This window comes from Pan troglodytes, chromosome 21 (genome assembly GCF_028858775.2).
Source record: "Pan troglodytes isolate AG18354 chromosome 21, NHGRI_mPanTro3-v2.0_pri, whole genome shotgun sequence".
NCBI lineage: Eukaryota > Metazoa > Chordata > Mammalia > Primates > Hominidae > Pan > Pan troglodytes.
Genome location: NC_072419.2, coordinates 42,349,298 through 42,371,428, shown reverse-complemented (window position 1 = coordinate 42,371,428; position 22,131 = coordinate 42,349,298). Strand labels below are relative to the sequence as shown.

At 49.8% G+C, this 22,131-nt stretch overlaps 1 protein-coding gene and 1 pseudogene across 14 annotated transcripts in view; both read right to left on the bottom strand.

Moving 5' to 3' along the window:
- EPB41L1 (erythrocyte membrane protein band 4.1 like 1) overlaps positions 1 to 22,131 on the bottom strand; it is a 139,877-nt gene that overhangs the window by 99,233 nt on the left and 18,513 nt on the right. For 11 of the 14 annotated variants that reach the window (XM_063802892.1, XM_063802893.1, XM_016937830.3 and 8 more), the window contains exon 2: positions 20,878 to 20,932. The exons of 2 other annotated variants lie outside the window; for them this stretch is intronic. The gene's annotated coding sequence lies outside the window, so the exon portion shown is untranslated. Of the gene's footprint in view, positions 1 to 20,877; positions 21,547 to 22,131 lie in introns of those variants that run through there. One more of the 14 variants, XM_054674703.2, reaches the window with a different exon arrangement.
- Positions 12,276 to 12,386, bottom strand: LOC112206593 (small nucleolar RNA U13; annotated as a pseudogene).

Below are 22,131 nucleotides of genomic sequence, written 5' to 3'. Positions count from 1 at the left end.
CTCTTGAATCTACAGACTTAATTCCCTAAACACAAGCTCTTACTTTGTGCATGGGCTTGGTGGGAAGAAATGGTGGTCTTTTCAGACCCCAAATACCAAAGGGTAGTTGGATCTCAGCCAGAATGGAACTCATCTTGCCCTCATGGCAGTCCCAGGCCAGAAACAAGGCGGGGCTCAACGCTGGTGGACCAGGCCAACTGGGCTAACAGCCAGAGTGGAGCCAAAGGCACAGCTCGGGCCCTCTCACCAGCTACATAATAAAGTAATTATGGGATTAGGGATAAAATTAGTCACTTGTGTAATTATTTTTCTTAGAACAAGAGCAGAAAGGACCTTTTTCAAGAGTTGTTCCTTGGCCCTCCCAAGAGTATTCATGCAGAGACACAGATGAGTGCACACACCCACAAGCACGTGTACACACACAGCAGTGATGGCGGTGTGTGGAGCGGGTGCTTGGCTTTCTGTGGCAGTGCCTCACAGTGGGTCCCACACCTACCAGGACTACCTCTGAAGGCCAGGGGTGACATTTCCCAATGTCTGCCTCACTGAACACATTTATCACACTATCACAGGTGCACTGCCTTCCTTCCAGGCCCCACATCATACAGAATCTCTCATACCCCTCCCAGGCCACAGCATATCAGGCCTGGACCCCCAAGCCCTCCCTCCATCTTGGAGGCTAGTGGTACAATTCCAGCAGGACCTGGGGGTCCAGTAATCCAGAGAGATCTTTGCTACTGGCTGCTGTGGCAGGCATAATAATGCGCCCCCCCCGCCCCCCGCCCACAAAGATGTCCATGTCTTCATCCCCAGAATCAGGTGAATATGTTACCTCACGTGGCAAAAGGGACCTTGCACAGGTGATTAGGTAAAGAGTTTTGAGATGGAGAATGGTCCTAGATTATCTGAATGGGCTCAATGTAACCACAGGGGTTCTTGTAAGTCAAAAGGGGATTTGGGGGAGTCGGAGGAGATATGATGATGGAGGCAGAGGTGGGAGGGACCCAGCTACTAGAAGGGGCCATGAACCAAGGCATGTGGGTGGCCTGGAGAGCTGGAAAAGGCCAGGTGAGGATGCTCCCCTAGCAGCTCTGCCAACACCCTGACTTCGGCCCCATAAGGTCCATTTTCAGATTTTGACCTCTAGAAGTCTAGGGTCATCCATTTGTGTTGTTTTAAGTATATGGTCATTTGTTAGGGCAGCATTAGGAAACTGACACAGTCACCTAGGGAGGGGTCCTCAGAACTCACCTTTCCCTCCAGACTGAAACGCCCTCCTCAAGGGCTAGCCAGGGAGACTCCTTGGGGCCAGATGTCCCCTGGATATACCTCTGGGGAACAGGCCTGAGCTGGGGCCCCAAGCTCTAACCTAGAGAGATAACTTTGTGGGGGAAAGCACCCCAGAAAGAAGGTGACGGCTCTGGGAGGAAAGGGAGAGACCCCACCTTATAGATCCATCCAGGCCCTCCACCCCTCCCACATATTCTTGAACAGAGGGCCACCTACGCCATAAACCACACCATCCACAGCAGTAGCCTGGCATCAGGGAAAGACAGCACTGGAGGCAGGAAGCCTGATTCTGGCCTCAGCTCTGCCCCTGCATCACCAGGTGGTGAGAGATCAGCCCCTTCCTCTCTCTAGGCCTGACCATTGTCATCCTGGCTTACCGTATTTCAAGTGTCTTCCATGCTTTCATGCACAGAAAGCCTCACAGGGACCCTGTGAGGTAGCTCCCTGTCATGATGTTCACTTTACAGCTGAGGAAGTGGACACAAGGTGGTTAAGAGGGGAGGCTGGTTTGAACCCAGGCAGCCTGACTCCACAGCCCTATTCTGCCTCCCGCCTTAGGATGAATGAATGCATGGACAGAGGACAGTTGGGAGCAGTCCCTACACACAAGGAGCAGGCTCTTCAGACCTAAGAGAAATAAAAAACAGGCTGGGTGTGGTGGCTCACACCTGTAATCTCAGCACTTTGGGAGGCCAAGGTGGGTGGATCACCTGACGTCAGGAATTTGAGACTAGCCTGGCCAACATGGTGAAACCCCATCTTTACTAAAAATACAAAAATTAGCCAGGCGCGGTGGCTCATGCCTGAAATCCCAGCACTTTGGGAGGCCGAGGTGGGTGGATTACCTGAGGCCAGGAGTTCAAGACCAGCCTGACCAACATAGAGAAACCCCATCTCTACTAAAAATACAAAATTAGCTGGGCGTGGTGGCACATGCCTGTAACCCCAGCTACTCGGGAGGCTGAGGCAGGAGAATCACTTGAACCCAGGAGGCAGAGGCTGCAGTGAGCCAAGATTGAGCCATTGCACTCCAGCCTGGGCAACAAGAGCAAAATTCTGTCTCAAAAAAAAAAAAAAAAATTAGCCGGGTGTGGTGGCGGGCTCCTGTAATCCCAGCTACTCAGGAGGCTGAGACAGGAGAATCCCTTAAACCCAGAGGCAGAGGTTACAGTGAGCCGAGATCATGCCACTGTACTCCAGCCTGGGCAACAAGAGCAAAACTCTGTCTCGGGGAAAAAAAAAAAGAGAGAGAGAGAGAGAGAAATTTTAAAAAATCAAATAAAGAGAGAGAGAGAGAGAAATAAAAAACAGTTCCTGCCATTCACCCTGGATGCTGGGGGTTAAAGGTTGGCATAGCAGTTTGGCAAGTTTACTGAGAGCCTCTAAGGCAGCCACAGCCTTTTACCCAGCATTCTCTTCCTGGGTCTTCACCCCAAGAGACATCATCATCTGAAATACAGGAAGAACATTTTATGCAATGTTCATTGCACTGTTATTCATAATAGCAAAAACTAGAAACAGCCGGAATATCCATGAGCAGGAAAAGGGATGAGTCGATCATGTATTTAATAGAATCCTCAGTAACGACACAGAAGGCAGCTTCCGATACACCATTAAGAGAAAAATGCAGGACAGTACTGATGATGCGGTAGAAATTATGACTGTGCAAGAAAGAGCAAAGGAAAACTGGTGAAAGGAAACACTCCAAGCTCCCAATCATATTCAGGAGTAAATTTTTTCTGCTTCCTGTTTTCCCAAATCTTGGTACTATGTTATTATGGTTTTAATTTAAAAAAAAAAAAAAAAAAAAAAAAAACACTGCTGGGCAAGGTGGCTTATGCCTGTAATCCCAGCATTTTCGAAGGCCAAGGCGAGCAGATCACTAGAGGTCAGGAGTTCGAAATCAGCCTGGCCAATATGGAGAAATACCGTCTCTACTAAAAATAGAAAAATTAACTGGGCATGGTGGCGGGTGCCTGTAATCCCAGCTACTTGGGAGGCTGAGGCATGAGAATCACTTGAACCTGGGGGGCGAAGGTTGCAGTAAGCTGAGATCACGCCACTGCACTCCAGGCTGGGTGACAGAGCAAGACTCCGTCTCAAAAAAAAAAACAAAAAAAAAACAAACCTGCCGGGTGCAGTGGCATACTCTGTAATCCCGGCTACTCTGGAGGCTGAAGTAGGAGGATCCCTTGAGTCAAAGAGTTTGAGGCTGTGATTGCACCTGTGAGTTGCCACTGCACTCCAGCCTGGCCAACATAGTGAGCTCTCATTTGTAATTTTTAAAATAAATGAATAAATTGAATTTTAAAAATTAAAAAACGATATTATTTTAAAAACGACAATAACTGCAATGCAGCCCTGAGGAACCCACACACTGAACAGTTAAGGAGAGGAGCAGCAACAGGCAAATGAGGGCAGGCCAGAGTGAGAAAGCCAGAAAGTGGGGTGTGCTGTCCCAGAGACCAAGGAGAGGGAGTGCTTCGGGAGCAGTGAGCCTGGGGTCAGGGTGGCCTGGGACCCACTAGTGACCCAATGCTTGCCCTTATGCCTCCCAACTGCATTCATAATGCAAACCAGGTGCCAAGAATGATCTAACAATCGGCCCTCACACATTCCCCAGGAAGGCGTCTGAAAAAGTGCCCCCACCATGACCAGTGGCTCCAGGAGCAGTATTTACAATGCAAACCAGGCTCCCCCCAGGAGAAGCGGTAACTTACCACACCCGCGGCCATTCACCCTGCAGTCCAGCCCAAGCAAAACAGAAGAGGCCTCATGTACAAGAGCCTGGTCAGAATTTTCTGGTGTCTTCAGAATAGGACTCTCTTGGTCCATACCATTCACCAATTCTACCACCTGTGTTTCCACAGGGACTCGCAAACCACTCCCAGGACCCACCCCTCACCCCCACCCATGCTGGCTTCTTAGGCCCATCCCTCAGCCTCTTTGAGACATGTCCCTTAGATTCTGTGCCTCCTCCATGTAAGCTACACAAGCTTGCCCAGAGAGTCACATCTCATTGGCACAAATTCACCCACCCACACACCCACCAGCCTTTTTTCTTCTGAGAATGCCCCTTCCTCCCTCTCTCTACCCACCTCATCCAGGACCCCAGGCAAACCTCAGCAAAGGAGGGAAGGTCCCCCAGCAACTCATGCCTGACTTCAACATCCCATCCCTGCCTCCCACCACACCTGTGACAGACAGTGGCCAGGTCTGGGCTGCTGCCTCTAGACCCCAGAGGTGGAGAGAGGCTAGGTCACAAAGCTAAAAACTAAACCAGGCTCTGAAGGCCAACTAAGAAGTCCTCTCTGACCCTCAACCTGGTGAGTCTACAAGAAGCAGGGCTGAGTCACTACCAGATGCAACCCCATCACCCCCTGCTAAGAAATTGACATTGCTTACAGCCCAAATGCACGGGTCATCCTCCTGGGCAGCCTGTGGTAATGAGTGTCACGGGGCCAAGGCAGGGCCAGTACCAATTAAGGCTGCTCCCTTTCCTGCCAGTGAGCTCAGTCTCATTACTTTGCTCCATTTTCAGCTCATCTGAAAAATCCTCATTTGAGGTCCCTGGAGGATCTTAAAAGTGTTATTTAAACATTAGCTCTGACACACAGCCTCCCCCATCCACCCAAGGCCAATACTTTTTTCTCCCTGCTTTTTGGCACTGCCAGGAATGAGCACCATCTAAGGCCTGGCCTGGGGCACCTCAGGTCTTGCAGCCTAGGGCCCCTCCTCAATCTGAACTTTCCCCATCTCCCTGCCTTGTTTAGAAGAGAGAGCAGGGAAGGGAACTTGGTGTCTCCTGTATGGCAGACATGTCATCTTGGCAACAAGCCCTGTGAGGTGGCATTATTATTCCTGTGTGATAGATGGGGAGACTGCAACTGAGCCACCCTCCCAAGGTCACATAGCCAGCAGGTAGACAAGTTAGGCCTGGAACCCAGGACTGCTGAGCTCCAGGGCTCTTCCAGCTGCCCCCGCCCACCCCCACATGCTCCTTTCTGCACACTGCCTAGCCCCACCCTGCAACAGACACAAGCACCCATCATTCGTTCCCCCGGGCTTCTGACCCTGGGGCTCGGTCCAGGTGAGACAGATGAGGACAAGAGGGGTTGCAGGATGTAGGGCTTCTAGGACAGGCTTCAGGGAGCACAATTTTTCCTACAGAAAACCAAAACAATGCTCAAGGCTGGTTACAACCCCCTATTCTGACCTGCATCTTACAAGGGAACCTATGAGAGAGAATGCAGTCAGAGGCACGCAAGAGGCACGAGGAGGGCCATGGAAGGTCAGAGAGGGGATCTGGGCTGTGTGGTCAGGGAAGTCAGAGCTGGAAGGACCAGAGTTTAGCCCAATGCCTTCATTTTTACAGGTAGGGAAACTGAGGCCCAGGGAGACGAGACCTGCCCAAGGCCAAGAGTGAGTCTGCCTATGTCAGGATTGGTATACAGTTTTCCTGATTCTTAGGCTAGCTTTCCTGGACCTAGAAGGATGAAAGGCCTGGGGCAGATGCTGCCCAGGATTAGTGAAAGACGAATGAGCAAGGGGATCCAGCACCCCCAGCTAAGGAGGTAGGACAGAGACACCAACACAGTGCCTCCATGGGGACTCCAGCCTTACTCGTCTCTCACCTCAGGGAAGGTGTAGGCAGAAGAGAGGCCCTTCCATTCACCAAAGCTTAAGCTCCAGCAGGAGCCAATCAGGGCCTTAGAAGAAGGCAGAAACTTTGGTTCCCCTGGCAACTCAGACAAAGGCATCTCCTCATCACTGCAATCAGCTGGGGTGGGGATGCAGACTGTATTCCGCCAGACCCAGACAGGGCTCTCCTCTCCTTTTCTCATAAGAAGGGGGTACCAACCCAATCCCTTTGGTTTTAGCCTGAAACTTCAGTCATATCTTTGAGCTCATCTCAGATGGGAGGCGGGGTATGGATGAGCCTCACTGTCAGAGGCTTAGGACAATAGCTGAGTCCTCTCCAGTCTGCGGGGGCCCTCCCACTGCCACTAGGTGTGTGCCTCTGAGATGGGCCGGGGGCTGTGCTGATGTTCATCAGTTCATCACCCCTATCCTCCTCTCCAGAGGCAGTGCCAGCTGCATGCCATGGGAAAGCCTGTAGCTGCCAGTGAGGTGCCTGGGCCAAGCCCAGCTGTGGCATTATTCACAATCATGAGCAACTTTCATGCACCTTCTCTTGTTCCCATCCATAAGGAAAATTAGACGGGTAATCTAAGACCTAATTTCTCTGGAATGTGAGCTTCCAGTCCACACCAATCAAGAAAATAACAGAGAGAGGGAGCACGCAGGAGCTTACCTTTCAACACTCTTGAAAAGTTGCCTAGTCTTGGTCCAGAGCCGTGGAATAAATACACAAAACATTCCACTGGCCAGGCACGGTGGCTCACGCCTGTAATCCCAGCAGTTTGGGAGGCCGAGGCGGGCGGATCATCTGAGGTCGGGAGTTTGAGACCAGCCTGACCAACATGGAGAAACCCAGTCTCTACTAAAAATACAAAATTAGCTGGGCGTGGTGGCACATGCCTGTAATCCCAGCTATTCGGGAGGCTGAGTTAGGAGAATCGCTTGAACCTGGGAGGCAGAGGTTGCAGTGAGCCGAGATCACGCCATTGCACTCCAGCCTGGGCAACAAGAGTGAAACTCTGTCTCAAAACAAAAAAAAAAATTCCACTAACTGGAACTGCCTTTTTGTACATGCTTTGAAGAAAATCACAAGAAAACTGATAGACTCTGAAATACAGCTTCCAAATAAAATCCCCAGCTTTGTTACCACCAAAGGAGGCCAAGCTGCCACCCCTCCTTAGGAGGTATGCACGGTGTCCCCACAGGAGGCCTTCCTCATCCCTAATGGAGGAGTCATCATTCAGAGATTTTAGAAAGATTTTCTACACAGAGAGTCAGATAAAAGAGAGGTTTCTCAGGGAGCTACTGAATTCCCAGAAAAGTCAAACTACAGGCATCAAAACCCACATGCACTGTCCATACTTTCGGTTTTATAATCTCGTCAGCCCCCCATCGAGAAAGTCTGCAGCCATCCAGGACAAGTTCCTTTCTTCCCCCTCCCTTCCCCAAGACCCATCAGCCCCACACTGTCCGTTCTCTGTCTCTACTCACTCTGTGATCTGTTCCCTCTTCTACACTTCCATGAGCCTGAGATGAAGCCCATCACTTCTCACCAGGCCACACCAACAGCCTACCATCCGTCTCCTGGTCTCCAGCCTTACCCTTCCAATTCATCCTCCCACTGCCAGAAATCAGATCACATCATTCCCAACCTGATACCCTGCAGTGTCTTCATCGCTCTCCAGATAAAGTGCCAGCTCCTGGCCAATATACACGGGCTGCAGGAGCTGGACCCACCTGCCGCTCCACTTGCCTCCTTGCCGTCCCCAACACACACAGGAAACTCCTGCCACTCCAAAGTGTTTCATGCCTCTGTGCACTTGTGGTTCAATCTACCTTTCTGAATCCCCCACTGTTGAATGGAAGATAATAGCTCACCTTTACTGAGCGCTCAGTAGGTGCTAGGCTCTCTGCTAAGCCCTTTGCAGGTTCTACCTCATTGATCCTCCCCAAGAAAACCATGAGGCAGGTACGAACAGCAGCCTGTTTACAGATGAAGAAACAGAATCAGAAATGCAAATGAGCCTAGCAGAAGTCACACGGTTGATAAGGGGAGGGGCTCAAATAGAAATCCAAGCATCTGACTCTTAGGTCACCCCTATCCTCCACTCCCCAGAAACAATGTAATGGCCATGTGGAATCAGAAAACACAGGATGCTCCTAACTGTGTCCCCTCCTTCTGGGCCTGTGGGAATAGCCTGTCTCAGAGAATGACACCAGAAAGGTTCCCAGCCTGTCTCTCTCTGGGTTTGTCCCCAACCCTGCAACCCCACTACCATACAGCACAGCCCCTTGAGTATGCAAAGTGGCTGAGCCCACATCTTAGAAGTAGGGCTTTATAGTTACATTAATGGCCCAGCAATGACTTCCAGCTACTGTCTTTCAGGAAGTCTAAACTCTTTGGCTGAGCATCAGGGACCCCCAAGATCTGGCACCAGTGCATCACTTTCCAATCTTAATTACCCGCTGCCTCCCCTACCCACCATGTATGCAATCTATCATTGGGTATTTATTTTCTCTGCCATGTCAGTTCTCACTAAAAGCTGTGATTTATTGAGCACCTCCTAAGAGCCATACCCTATGCCAGGCACTCAACCAGCACTCTCTCATTTCCTTACAATTCATTCATTCATTCATCCAATAGATACTTATTGAATACCTACTGTGCGCCATGCCACATGGAATCAAGAGTGAACATGACATTAAAAGAAAAAGACAAATAGCTACAAATTGTGATAAGCATTATGAAGGAATCAAGAGGTGGTGAAAAAAGCAGTGCAGGGGGTGGGAGGACTAAATTAAACTGCGACGTAAAGGATAAGAAGGAGCCAAGGCGGCAAAGAGCCAGGAAAAGAATTCTAAGCAGAGGGAACCTAAGCATGTGTAAAGGTCTTGAGACTGGAATAAATTTGCTAAATGAACAGAGAAGACTCCTGTGGCTGATGGAAATGACCAATAGAATAATTTCCAATGACCTATGGAGACCAATAGAGATAGATGGCTGGAAGGGGGAGGCAGGGACCGGCTCACTCAGGGCTCTGAACGCCATGGTAAGGAATTTAGATTTTATTCTAAGGGCAGAGGAAAGTCACTGAGTGACATAGTCAGATTTGTGTTTTTTGGGTTTTTTGTTTTGTTTTGTTTTGTTTTTTTGAGACGGAGTCTCACTCTGTCGCCCAGGCTGGAGTGCAGTGGCGCGATCTCGGCTCACTGCAAGCTCTGCATCCCGGGTTCACACCATTCTCCTGCCTCAGCCTCCCGAGTAGCTGGGACTACAGGCGCCCGCCACTACACCCGGCTAATTTCTTTTTTTTTTGTATTTTTAGTAGAGACGGGGTTTCACCATGTTAGCCAGGATGGTCTCCATCTCCTGACTTCGTGATCCGCCCGCCTCAGACTCCCAAAGTGCTGGGATTACAGGTGTGGGCCACTGCACCCAGCCAAATTTGTGTTTTACAAAGTTCACCCTGGCTGCCACTTGGAAAGGAGACTTGGGAATATAGATGGTGTATGTATTGTATGCAAAGTAATTGGCATAGCACTGGCACATAGGTGCTCACTGAATGTTAATTCCCTTTTTCTTCTCTCTCTAGCCCCCATCTCAGGCTGGGAATGTCCTCTTCATCTAACTCCCATTCCTTCTTCTGACCTATACATTGTCAGAACTTAAATTTTCTGCCCAAGCGCAGTGGCTCACTCCTATAATCCAAGCACTTTGGGAAGCCAAGGTGGGTGGATCACCTGAGGTCAGGTGTTTGAGACCAGCCTGGCCAATATGGCAAAACCCTGTCTCTACAAAAATTAGCCAGGTATGATGGTGGATGCCTGTAATACCAGCTACTTGGGAAGCTGAGGCAGGAGAATCACTTGAACCCAGGAGGCGGAGGTTGCAGCGAGCCAAGATTGCGCCACTGCACTCTAGCCTAGGCAACAGAGCGAGATTCTGTCTCAAAAACAAACAAACAAACAAAAAAACCAGAACTTAAATTTTCTGAGGACATGTGATCTGGAAGACATGTGTCTTCCTCGTTAGATCGGGAAACTGAGGTGCAGCGAGAGTACACAATTTTCCCAGTGTCACAGAGGGGGCCTGTAGCAGTGGTGGAATTTTTCTGCCTTCCCCTCTTCCCCCAAACTAGACCCTGGGCTGGTCTGAAGGTCGGGAGGAACGGGAGGCAGCAAGTGCGAGGGCCTTTCCTCTGTATTCTTGTTCTCTACCTCTGCCCCTCCCCCCCGATCACGGAGACGTTCAGAAAGCCTGGTTCTCAGTCAATTATGGTCTCAGGGTAAGTGGAGCATGGGAGGGGGCCTAGAGAAAGCCCCATCTCTAGGTATCCTCTCTCCTTCTGCGTGAACCAGATAAGGGCAGGCCAGACTATAGAAAGAAAACTTTCCCATGGAGACTGGATGCTTGCTAGGATGTTGGCTGATCCTATCGACATCTCCAGGAAGCGAGCAAGGGTCGAGGCACTCATTTTACCCAGCTGGAACCTGTGGCAGTCAGTGCGCTATCGTTTGTTCAGGGATGGAGAGAAAATGGTAGAACCCCAACTAGAATCATACAACGTGGCTGTCTGAGGATCACTGAGCCCAAAGCCCCACTGTACAGGTGCTGAAACTGAGGTCCAAGAAGGGAAAGGGGCTGGCCAAGGGCCACATACCGAGTAAGCAGTGGAACCAGGACTAGAAGTCTGCGTGGCTTCTGCCTTCCAGTTTCCCAGGAAGCCTCCCTTGAGAAAGGTAGAAAAGGCGGCAGAAGTGAGGCTGGGATTTGGGGGTATGGGGGTAAGGACAGGGCAGCACTGCCTCCTCAGGCCTGCCCCACCCCAGCTCCCAGCCGTCGCACTGCTCATGGGTGTGGCCAAACCTGCCAAACCAGTCTCTGTGCCAGAGCTGAGTAGCAAAGCCCAGAGCTTCAGGGGTGTGGGTGAGGCGGTAGACACCAAGAACCAGGAAGGACACAGAAAGGCTCTTCCAGGGCCTGCTAGCCTAGGTCACATGGCCACTGCCCAGAGAAAGGATGGGCGCTCACAGCTGAGCGGCTCCACCACCAGGAATGGTGTACAGCAGGACTCACCAGGCCTCCTGTCCCCATTTGGCACAAAGGCCGGCCCTCTGCATCGCCCCCTCCTCTGGACACTCAACCTATAGGCTGTTTGCGTCAGTTGGGCAAGAGACCCAGGAACTTATCTGAGAAACATGACAGGAGGCAGGGAAACATGACAAATGACATGGAGACACTTCTCCCCCCACAACCATAGCATCGGGATAAAATGTGGCCACTCTCCACCTGGCCAGGTGCACACACGCTCTATCCTTTGCCCTCCCCTACTCCGTGAGCAAGGCCCAGGAACAGCTGAGCACACGACACACTTGTGCAGGCAGGGATCAGTAGATCTGGGTTCCAGCATAGTTTGGTGACACCTGGCAAAGTCTTGGGGAAAGCTGCCCTTCCCGGGCTTTGGTTTCACCACCCTTCACAAGGCAGGACTAGGTTAAGTGCATAGTTTCAGGGGCCTTGAAGGTCTGCTCTCACTCCACCTCCATTCCAGCCTTCCCCACTTCCTGCCCAGAGGAAATAATAAGAGGTTACACCCACCAGTGTATGGGGTCCCTGCTGGACAGGTCTGGCTTCTGTGTCAGGGTCTGCCTTGCTGGAACCTGTTCCGTCAGCTCTGAGAAGCCAGCAGGAGACCCCTCGGGCTTCAGTGTGGGGAAGCTGATGAGCTACCCAGCCCAGTGGTCACTTCCAGGGCCTGTGAGACCCAGGAACCAAACGTTAGAAAGGAAGGGACCTTGGAATCAGCCTGGGCTCCTGTGAGCACATGACACATAGGCCAAGGAAATGCCCCACAAATGCCAGGGACTGTTCTCATCTCCCCTTTTGGTAGATGGGGAGGAAGAGGACCAGAGAGAGGCAAGAACCAGCCTAAGGTCACCCAGCATGGCCACAGAAGAAGAAGGATCACAGCCCAAGCCTGACCCCCAGCACATGGGCTCCCAGCACATGCTACCTCCCGCAACAGAGGTATTTTTCCAAATTCAAAATCATGCATCCCATGGAGGAACCAAGAGACATCTTTGTCACTACCCCTTGGGAAATGCCAGAGAACGATATGAAGTTCTGCTTTCGGGCTGCTATAACTAAACACCATCAACTGGGTGGCTCATAAACAACAAAAATGTGTTTCTCACATTTTTGTGAGAAGTCAAAGATCAGGGTGCCAGCAGATTCCGTGTCTACTGAGGGCTGCTTTCTGGTTCAGAGATGGCTCCTTCTAGTCATCATATGGTAGAAAGGAAATCTAGCTCTCTGAGATCGCTCTCTTTTTTTTTTTTTTTCATGTCAGACAGGTAATGCATTCACATTGTACATTGTAACAAGGTTTGAAGGCGGCACATCTCACACCCATGCGTGAACACCCAATCATCATGCTCATGAACTACCAAAGGCTCTGGGATCTTTTATAGGGACATTAATCCCATTCGTGAAGGTGGAGCCCTCATAACCTCATCACCTCCCAAAGGCCCCACCTCCTAAAACCATTACCTTGGCGGTTAGGATCTCAACAAATAAATTATAAGGGGACACTAACATCCAGACCATAGCATGTGTTTACCTGCCATGTGTGCCTCTGTATCCCAGTACATAGGACAGTGTTTGGAGTATGGTAGGAACTCCAATAAAATTGGAGTCTTTAATAAAAATTTGCGGACTAAATCAGGACCCAGTGGAGGAGCAGCTGGAGGCAGAATCCATTTCTAGGCCCAAGCACTGGGGTGGTCGGTAGGAGAAAGAGAAACAGATGAGAGAGAAAATATGAATCTGGTTGTCCAGGGCTCAGGCTCCAGCCAGGCTACATCAAACAGACAGGGACACGGTTGGCCTAGAGCTTCAGAAATCCTAGATTCAAAGGCAAAAGGCAGATTGCCCGTCACATGGAATGTATGGACTTCAAGGCCTGTGTGTGCTTCTGTGGTTTGCCAAGTTCACCGGACCAGTCCCTCTTTGCTCACTCAGTCTTCAGCTGGACTGACTGCCCTTTTCCTCCTGTGTGCTCTACAGTCCAGCGGATAAGACTCAGCACAGCCTCTGGTTTTGAATCCCAGCTTCACCAACACTTAGGCAAATTATGACACCTTTCCGTGCCTCAGTTTCCTGATCTGCCAACTAAGGATTATACTATAACCCATTTCTTAGGATGAGGATTAAATGACTTTAAGTGATACAGAAATGAATCACTTATAATCATGCCTGGCTTAGGGTAGGGGCTTGGTAAATGGTCATCTGTTTTAATGGTTATTAGCGCTTAGTGCTAATGTTACCGACAGTTTCTAGCTGTGATCAGCTGAAGGCCAGAACAGCAATGTCAGGGGTGGACTCAGACTGAGGAGGGCTACTTGGAGTGATGAAGCAAGGACTAGCTTGGTCTGGGAGAGAGGACCCCTGGGCTCAAGTTCACCTCTATCAGGCTCACCGTGTGACCAGCGCAGAGGGTACAGAGGAGGAGGGCGGGCAGGGAGAGTGGTATTGAAGAAAGGGCTGAAATGGGCTTGCCCTGGATGGAGGGCAGTGGGCAATCTAGCATTGTTCCTCGCCTGCTTAAAATTCATCAGTGACTCCTCCTGCTCTTCTGAATCAAAGCCAGCCCTAATCTCATCACAGGATTCAAGGGCACCCTGGACTGACATGAAGATACCCTACCCTGCCCACCTTGTCCCTTTCCTTCCCTTCCCCTCCTTTCCCCTCCTCTCCCCTCCCCTCCCCTCCTCTCCCCTCCCCTCCCCTCCTCTCCCCTCTGCTTCCCTTCCCTTCCTTCCTGCTTTCTTGCTTTCTTTCGAGATGGAGTCTTGCTCTGTCACCCAGGCTGGGGTGCAGTGGCTCAACCTCGACTCTCTGCAACTCTACCAGGTTCAAGCGATTCTCCTGCTTCAGCCTCCTGAGTAGCTGGGATTACAGGCGTGCACCACCATACCTGGCTAATTTTTGTATTTTTAGTGGAGATGGGGTTTCACATGTTGGCCAGGCTGTTCTCAAACTACTGACCTCCAGCGATCTGCCCACCTCAGCCTCCCAAAGTGCTGGGATTACAGGCGTGAGCCACCACACCCAGCCACACCTTGCCCTTTCTTTTGGCCATCTTTCTGATCCTTCCTGGTCCAGTCAGCTGTCAGCCTCCAGGGCAGTCACCCTGCTCTCCCCAGGGCTGGCCAGAGCCCCTTTGGGCATTGCAGCCCCTGAGCCCACCTCCCTTCAGTACTAATCACACCATAGTCATGTGTGATTAGTCATGTCAGTGCTTGGTTCTTCATCCCAGTCTCCCTCTCAACTACTGGGGAATGAGAGAGGTCTTGTCACATTGATATCAGTATCTCAGCATCTCAGGGATAGCTCAGTTATAGGAGAAGTGCTTGGTTAAGGTTTGCTTAATGAATCAAGGGCTGGAGAAGATAGCATAAAAACTTATTTCAACTCTCTAAAACTCTAATTCAATTGCCCTAGGTAAGTCATTTCATCTTTCCAGGCCTCTGTTTCTTTATCTGTTAAATGGGGATCATTATTCTTGCCCTAAGTCCTCCTTACAGCTGCTGTGAGGATCAAACAAATGTGCTTTATAAGATGTTCTTATATCAAAACAAAATTTTTAAGTAAAATAAATAAATAAATTTACATTCATTAATGCATTCATTCAACAAATATCTATTAAGCATCTATTAAGCACCTACATGTGCAGGGCATGCTCTAATATAATCCCAGGTATTCTTTTTTTAAAAAATTGAGATATAATTCATACGCCATAAAATGTACCACTTTACAGCATACAATTCACTCCTCTTGAGTATATTTACATATGGAGTTGTGCAATCATCATCACTAATTCCAGAATCCCAGTTGTTCTGGCAAGTGCTGAGCTGTAAACTCCAGTGCTCCTTAGGAACCTGGGTCTCTGGTTCTGGTTTGGCCCAGGTGCTACTTTTCTGACAAAGCTTAAGGTGCCCCTTGGAAGATATTCTCTGGGATAGAAGTAGAGCAAAAGATAGGCACTCAGTACACTCTATGTTTCTTTTTTTTTTTTTTTTTTTTGAGATGGAGTCTTGTTCTTGTAGTCCAGGCTGGAGTGCAGTGGCTCGATCTTGGCTCACTGCAACCTCCACCTCCCAGGTCCCAGTTCAAGCAATTCTCCTGCCTCAGCCTCCCAAGTAGCTGGGATTATAGGCACGCACCATCTGTGTTTTATTTAATGAAACAAAGCAGTAGATTTTCCTGGGGAACGGCCCATCGTATTAGTCCAGTCCAAGCCTTTTCTTAGCCTTGCCTCTCTAAGCTGTCCTGAATGCAGCGATTGTGCTGACCCTTGCCTCAGTTTCCCTGTCTACTCCCTCAGCAGCAAGCAGGCTGAAACCCATTCATCCAACATCCCACAGAGGGATGCCCCCCTAACAAATGGCTAATCTTGTCTACTTTGTCAGAAGGAAAAGACTAGCCTGTTATGTTAGCTGAGATTGGCAAGAGCAGTGGATTGGGACTGGATTTGGGGAACTCTCAAATACAGAAGTGGTGAGTGAGGCTTTACTCTGGAGGCCTTAGGAAGCCTGGAAGGTCTGAACTGGGGACATGACTCCTCCCCCACACTGGGCTGAACCAGAGAGGGAGTCCTGGATGTAGAGAGGGACTAAGAGGCCAGCCAGAGGCTGTCCCAGTAGCTGTCAGCACTGGGCACTGAGAAGTAAGGTCAGGATTCCTGGACACTGGCTTCTATCTTCTAGCCCTGCTCTGCCACTATCATCTGTGTAACCTTGGAGAAGTTACTTACCTTCTCTGAGCCTCAGTTAACCCACCCACAAAATGGGGATAATTATACCCTTCCTGCCTTATCTCTCAGGATTACAAGGAAAATCAGATGAGATGATAAATTGAAAAGCCCTTTGTAGAAAAGAATATGAAGGACTTTGATTCTAGTTCTAGTGTGAGCCAGGTGATAAGGGCCATGGGGTTGAAGGATCCTAAGGACAGAAGAATTATGAAAGAATTCTTCTGTCCTCTGCCTCTTTTCCCCTTACAGAAATGCTGGAATTCCTTCAAGAAGGATTGGAGAAATCCAGGGACTCCAGAGACTGTAAGAGTCACAGAAGAAATACTGGATGTCTGGACCTTACGTGGGCAACATTCCTGAGGCCTGGGTCCCCCAGAAACACCCCTCCAGCTCTCAGGCAGGCAGCAATCCAGGAGGAATGATCTGCTACCATGTAGAAGAGAGGATGGAGAGCAGCTAGGGTAGCCAGAGTCAGCATTTCAGAGCCACTGCCACAGGAGGAGGAATTGGTAGACAAGAGCAGGGGAGGGAAGGGGCAGTTTTCCATGTTGACTCTCCACACTTATGTCCCTCCTTCAGCAGACAATGGCACAGCCATTCATATTTCATGTGACAACTGCATTTGTCATCATTTTCCTCCTCTGAACCTCAACTTCCTCATCTGCAAAATGGGGTAATAAAACCCCTGACTCACTGTGAGTCCAGCTCAAGAAAAATAACTGCTATTCTTCTATCCTTTGAAACTGAGAGAGCTCCTAGCACTATATCATACTCTTCCCCCAATTTCCCACCTGTGTTGTTTGGAGAAAAATCCAAAGGCACTTTAGGGACAGAGCCCAGGCCTCTGGGGGCATTATCCACCTTCTGACAAATGGATGAGATTAGCTAAGGGAGGGCACAGGAGAAAGGAGCCCCTGCATGGGTGACAGGCATATGCTTCAGCCTGCTGTCCAGGGAGGACATGGAGAACCCTCCTGAATGGCTAGTCCAGCCATTCTGGTGCCTGGAGCACTGTGCTGTCTGGAGAAAGTGCTGATCCCTGGGGAATGGACCATTTTTCCTGCCATTCACCACCAGGAAGAAGGGAATGAAGCACTGACAGCTGTTGGTGCCCAGGTGCCTTGTCTACCCTCCAGATAGGGCCTGCCCACCTCACATCAGGAGGAAAGGAAGGAAATGGGCACCTGTGTTGAGCTCTCCTGGAGAAGATCAAACCTCTTCACGTCTCAGAAGAGAACAGTCTGGAAGAAGGAGGCACCTTCTGTGGGGCCTGAAAGCACAGCTGGCCACAACACCCCTCATCCTCACCCCAACTCAGCTCTTTGGTTTCCCCAAACTTCACTACCCCTGCTTCTCTCTTCCAAACCTTCCTGGAGATCCCTCCCTGAACTGAATGTCCAAATCCTAGTTCCCCTCAACTTAGATCAAATGTCCCCTTCTCCCCCTTTCCCTGACCTCTCTCCTCTAAACTCCAGTTGCATTTTTCCTGTCCCTCTCAGTGGCAATTTGCATGCTGACTGTGTCACAATCACATCTGCACACATGTATTCCCCTCTAGGGGACGCAGCTGACTGCACTGGGTTGTAGTACAGGCTCTGGAGCTAGGCAGACCTGAACTCAAATACCAGCTTTGCAGTTTCTTAGTCACTTATTCCCTCTGAGCCTCAGTTTCCCCTGGAAAATGGGGACAATAACAGAACCTACTTTCTGGAGTTGTTGTTGCAACTATTATTATTATTATATTTTTGAGACAGTCTTATTCTGTCACCCAGGCTGGAATGCAGTCATACGATTGCGACTCACTGCAACCTCCACCTCCCGAGTTCAAGCAATTCTCCTGTCTCAGCCTCCTGAGTGGCTGGGATTACAGGCGTGCTCCACCACGCCTGGCTAATTTTTGTATTTTTAGTAGAGACGGGGTTTCACCATGTTGGTCAGACTAGTCTCAAACACCCGACCTCAATTGATCCACCTGCCTCAGCCTCCCAAAGTGCTGGGATTACAGGTGTGAGCCACAGCACCTGGACTGTTGTTGCAATTAAATGAGATAATGCACATAAAGAGTTCAGCATGGAGCCTGGCACAATGTAAGTAATGTGACTTATTGTGATGATGACCGTTCAGGCAGGTTTATGGATGATTTGTCTTGACATCTCCTGAAACACCTAACACACAGCCATATGCTGGCTGGATGGATTTGTATGGAGGTAGACATGTGCACTGCATAGGGAAGCCCTTTCCAACAGGCAGAGCAGTGCAACCTGGGCCTGGGCTGCCTCTGTAAGTCGTGAGCTCCGTGCATACAAGCAAAGGCAAGATGGCCACTTGGCCTACCAAACAGAGGCTGGAGATGCAATAGTCAGAGCATGGTCTCTGAAGCCAGACACCTTGGGCTTGAAACCCAGCTCCCTTACTTACTCAAAGTGTGGCCTTAACTTAACAGGGCCTCAGTTTCCTCATCGATAATATGGGGAAATAATAGTAATAATAGGACCTACCCAAAGACTGTCATGACAGTTAAATGAAAGAATACACATAAAACAATAGAACATGCCTGGTACAGGGAGAGTAATTCAATGCACATTAGCTATTGTTATTATTGTTGGCATTTGCATTACTATAACTGAAGAGGGGAGTTACAGCCCCCTGCAGGCCTATGAGCTGTTACAACCTAGGGCTCCACTAATATCCTAGCATGTTCTCGTGGTCTGCCAACAGCCTTCTACTCCCCCAGTGTCTGGTGCTAGCTCTGCCCCTACATTAGCTACATAGGTAGGCACCTGACCCACACCTGGCCACTCAGAATATTCCTATCCTCCCAGCAACAGTGATTGAACCACTCAGAGTCCTTCCCTTGGATTGACATACAGATTCTAGAAGAAAAAGAGTCTCCCTTTTCTGTTTGGATTGCTAAGCTGGGACACAGGACAGCTTAAAAGGGAGAGACAAGCAATGATGGCAGAGAGAGAGTCAACCTGACTCTTCATTCTTCAGTCCCATGAACTGCCCCAGGATCCATTAAAGTCATTTTTTGGTTTAAAGCCACTTTGAGTTAAGTTTTTGTCACGGTTTCTGGAAAAAAGCCATGCCCAATTGTATAGACCCTAACTAAGATAAGGTCAGTGCTGTCCATGGGCAGGGCCAAGCAGAAGCCAGTATTATAACTACTCTTGTGTATGTGGCACCACCCCTATCACCTGGGTTGCAGCGGGCAGTTTTCAAAGCATGTTCTCAAGAATACCCTGACCCAGTGGTCTTTAGACCCTGCTTCCTAGAGCCCTGGGAATTTGCAGAGGTATCTCCAAAAGCACCCAGGAAACTAAGCCACGAGGAGGGCAAAATTCTGGGTAAACTGCCCCAGAACCAGACAAGTTCTGCTACAAATGCTTACAATATGGGTTTCTGCTGCCCAAAGAGATTTGAAAAACTCTATTCTAATTGACACTTAGAAAAGCATTGAGAAGTAGCTAGGGCTGATGTGTTCATCTGCATTCTACAGAAGGAGAAATGAGGGTTCAGAAAGGGGAAGTCATGAGACCATTACTGTAGAGCAAGAACTTGAATGTGGGGCTCTAGACACACGGCCAACTAGCTCCGACTGCACCCAGCTGCCTGTGAAAGTCTATTATCTCTCACATTTCCTGTCTCCTTCAGTAAACTGATGGTGGTTAATACCTAGAGTCTCATCTTTCTTGGCTCTGACTCCTACAGAATTGTCTGCTTCTGAGCTTGGCTCCTTGAAAGGCTTCAGGAAGCTTAAGGAACGTGTGGAATAAATGTATGAGCCGATCTCAACCTCCCCTTAACGGAGCCCCACCTTCCCTATGCGCACATACCTTGAGCTCCGCATCTCCCCACACATTTGCCCAAATGTCAGGGAAAGGCTGAGCAGGCTCCCTCCCGGGAACTCCTAATCCACGTCCTCTGTCTTGGCTGTGCTGTGGCTGTGGACAGAGGATTCCTTGTTCCCGGTGCTTCCTGCCCAGAGATCTCCATGGGGCCCCTGTAGGAAGGAGCCAAATCGCTCCTTTTAACCGAGCTAAAGCCACCCCCTACCCCCACCACCCCCAGGAGCAACATGCTCCCAGCTCTGCCCACCATTCATTCTACCTGTCCCAGCCTGGCTCAGCCACACTTCATTCCCCATAGTTCCCGCTCCCTACAGGTGCACACACATGTGTACACACACACACACAAATGGAAAGTTTCCCTAGGGGTACAAAGATACTTCACATTGAACCAAAATTAAAAACCAGAGGACTCCAGAATGACAACATCACAGCCCTGGCAATTGTGCCTTACTAATAACATCACAGTGACATTTGCATGTTACTTTGAAATTTCCCAATCAATGTAACTCCATTGGCTGAGTTCCCTCTCTACTCCCTCGCCCTGCCAGAGTCACAGCACCTCCAAGTTGGGAAGAAGCTTTGACATGCCCCGGGCCAGTGGTTTCCAAAGTGTCTTCCATAAAGCCAAGAAAAGGTCAGTTGCATTGTTTGGGGGCTGAGGAATTGGCCAGCCCCACGCCAACTCCAACCCACACTGCAACCCCTTTAGCTGTTTTGTACATTGAGATTCTTTGGGGTGCAATGGAAAAAGGAGAGTTCCCTGCTGGAAAGTTTGAAAACAAGTCATTTAGTCTGACCCTACTTTCCCCCATCCCCTGATCCACCAATGTTGGTTGATGTGACCCTGAGGCCAGTAGAAAGGAAGGTCATGTAGCAGTCAACGGGCAGGGCCAGGATGAAAGCACTCTCTCCTGAATCTAGTCTACGACCTAGGAGTGGCGAAGCAAAGGCAGGCAAGGGCCACGGGGCAGCTTCCAGGCCCAGCACCGTCCTTCACCAGCCACGGTGGCATGGATGAGCAATAGAGGCAAAGCCTGTTTTTGAATACAGAGCTTGATGAATATGCATTTCAGCCCCTAACCCAAAACAAGCCAAAACCAGGGAGGGTCCCCAGCATGGCCCCTGTTTTCAGCGCCACCAGAAACAGGTGGCGTAGACAAAGCCTCACACTTCCCCAGCAGTCAAATATGTCAAAAATCGAGAGCCCGAGGGCCTGGAAGACCTCTTCGTCCAACCTCAGCAGAAGGAGAATAATAAGTCTGTGCCTCCAGAACACTCACCCCTCCTCTGTCCACACCAGCTCCCCGGGGGCAAGAACTTCTGTCAGTCAGGCACCTAGAGGGAGGAAACAGCGTTAGCTCCTCAGAACAGGAGTTCATGAGCCCAGCATGTGCTGGAAATTGAGAGGCTGGCATTTGACTCTCTGAGGCACCTTAGGGAAGTTGCTGAACCTGTTAAACAAAAAGGCCTTGTGACAAGGCGGAAAGCAAAATAGAAAGTAACAAATATGCACCTGAAGCGGCAGCAGGGGCCAGGCAGCGAAGGACCTTGGAGGCCAAGGAGAAGATTCGCTCTTTATTGTAAGAGCAAAGAGAAACCACTGGCTTACAGGGTAGAGGACGGAAGAGGGGCAGGGGAAGCTGCAGGAACATCAGTTAGGAGGTTGTTGTGATTATCCAGCAGAGATATGACGAGGGCCTAGGCTAGGGTGGTTGCAGAAGAGACAGAAAGAGGTGGACAGACTCAAGAGGTATTTAAAAGGTGGTATCCCCAGAACTTGCTGGTGGACTAGGTGTATGGGGAGAAGGGAGAGCAGGGGCCCCAACCTCCAGATGCCTCCTCAGGTGCCATGGTTATACCCCTGCTGTCCACTTGGCCTTTCCTTGCTTCAGTCTCCCCATCTGTGAAATAAATATGGTTGGAATCAGTGATCCCTCGGAGTCTTTTCTTTTCTCTTTTTTTTTTTTTTTTTTGAGACAGAGTCTCGCTCTGTCGCCCAGGCTGGAGTGCAATGGTGCGATCTCTGCTCACTGCAACCTCCGCATCCCAGGTTCAAACGATTCTCCTATCTCAGTCTCCCAAGTAGCTGGGATTACAGGCGTGCGCCACAACGCCCGGCTAATTTTTTGTATTTTTAGTAGAGACGAGGTTTTACCATGTTGGCTAAGCTGGTTTCAAACTCCTGACCTCAAGTGATCCACCCACCTCGGCCTCCCAAAGTGCTAGGATTACAGGCATGAGCCACCATGCCCGGCCTCCCTCGGGGTCTTTTTAGCATTCACATCCTGTTCTGGTGTAATTCACTCAAAGTATGTAAGTACTTTTCTCAATCTTCTTTGAGCTCCAACCACAGGTCAGGCTTAGTATGCAATGGGGCAGGAGACTTGGAGGGAGAAGCTACAGGCACCCTGGACTCACACACTCAGAACAGTAAGTCTCCAGGTGGGATGAGGTGTTCCTACTTCATGTAAAATGTGAAACTCAGGTGAACAGGAAGAACACACAGTGGTTTATGAGCTTAGGCTCTGGAGTAA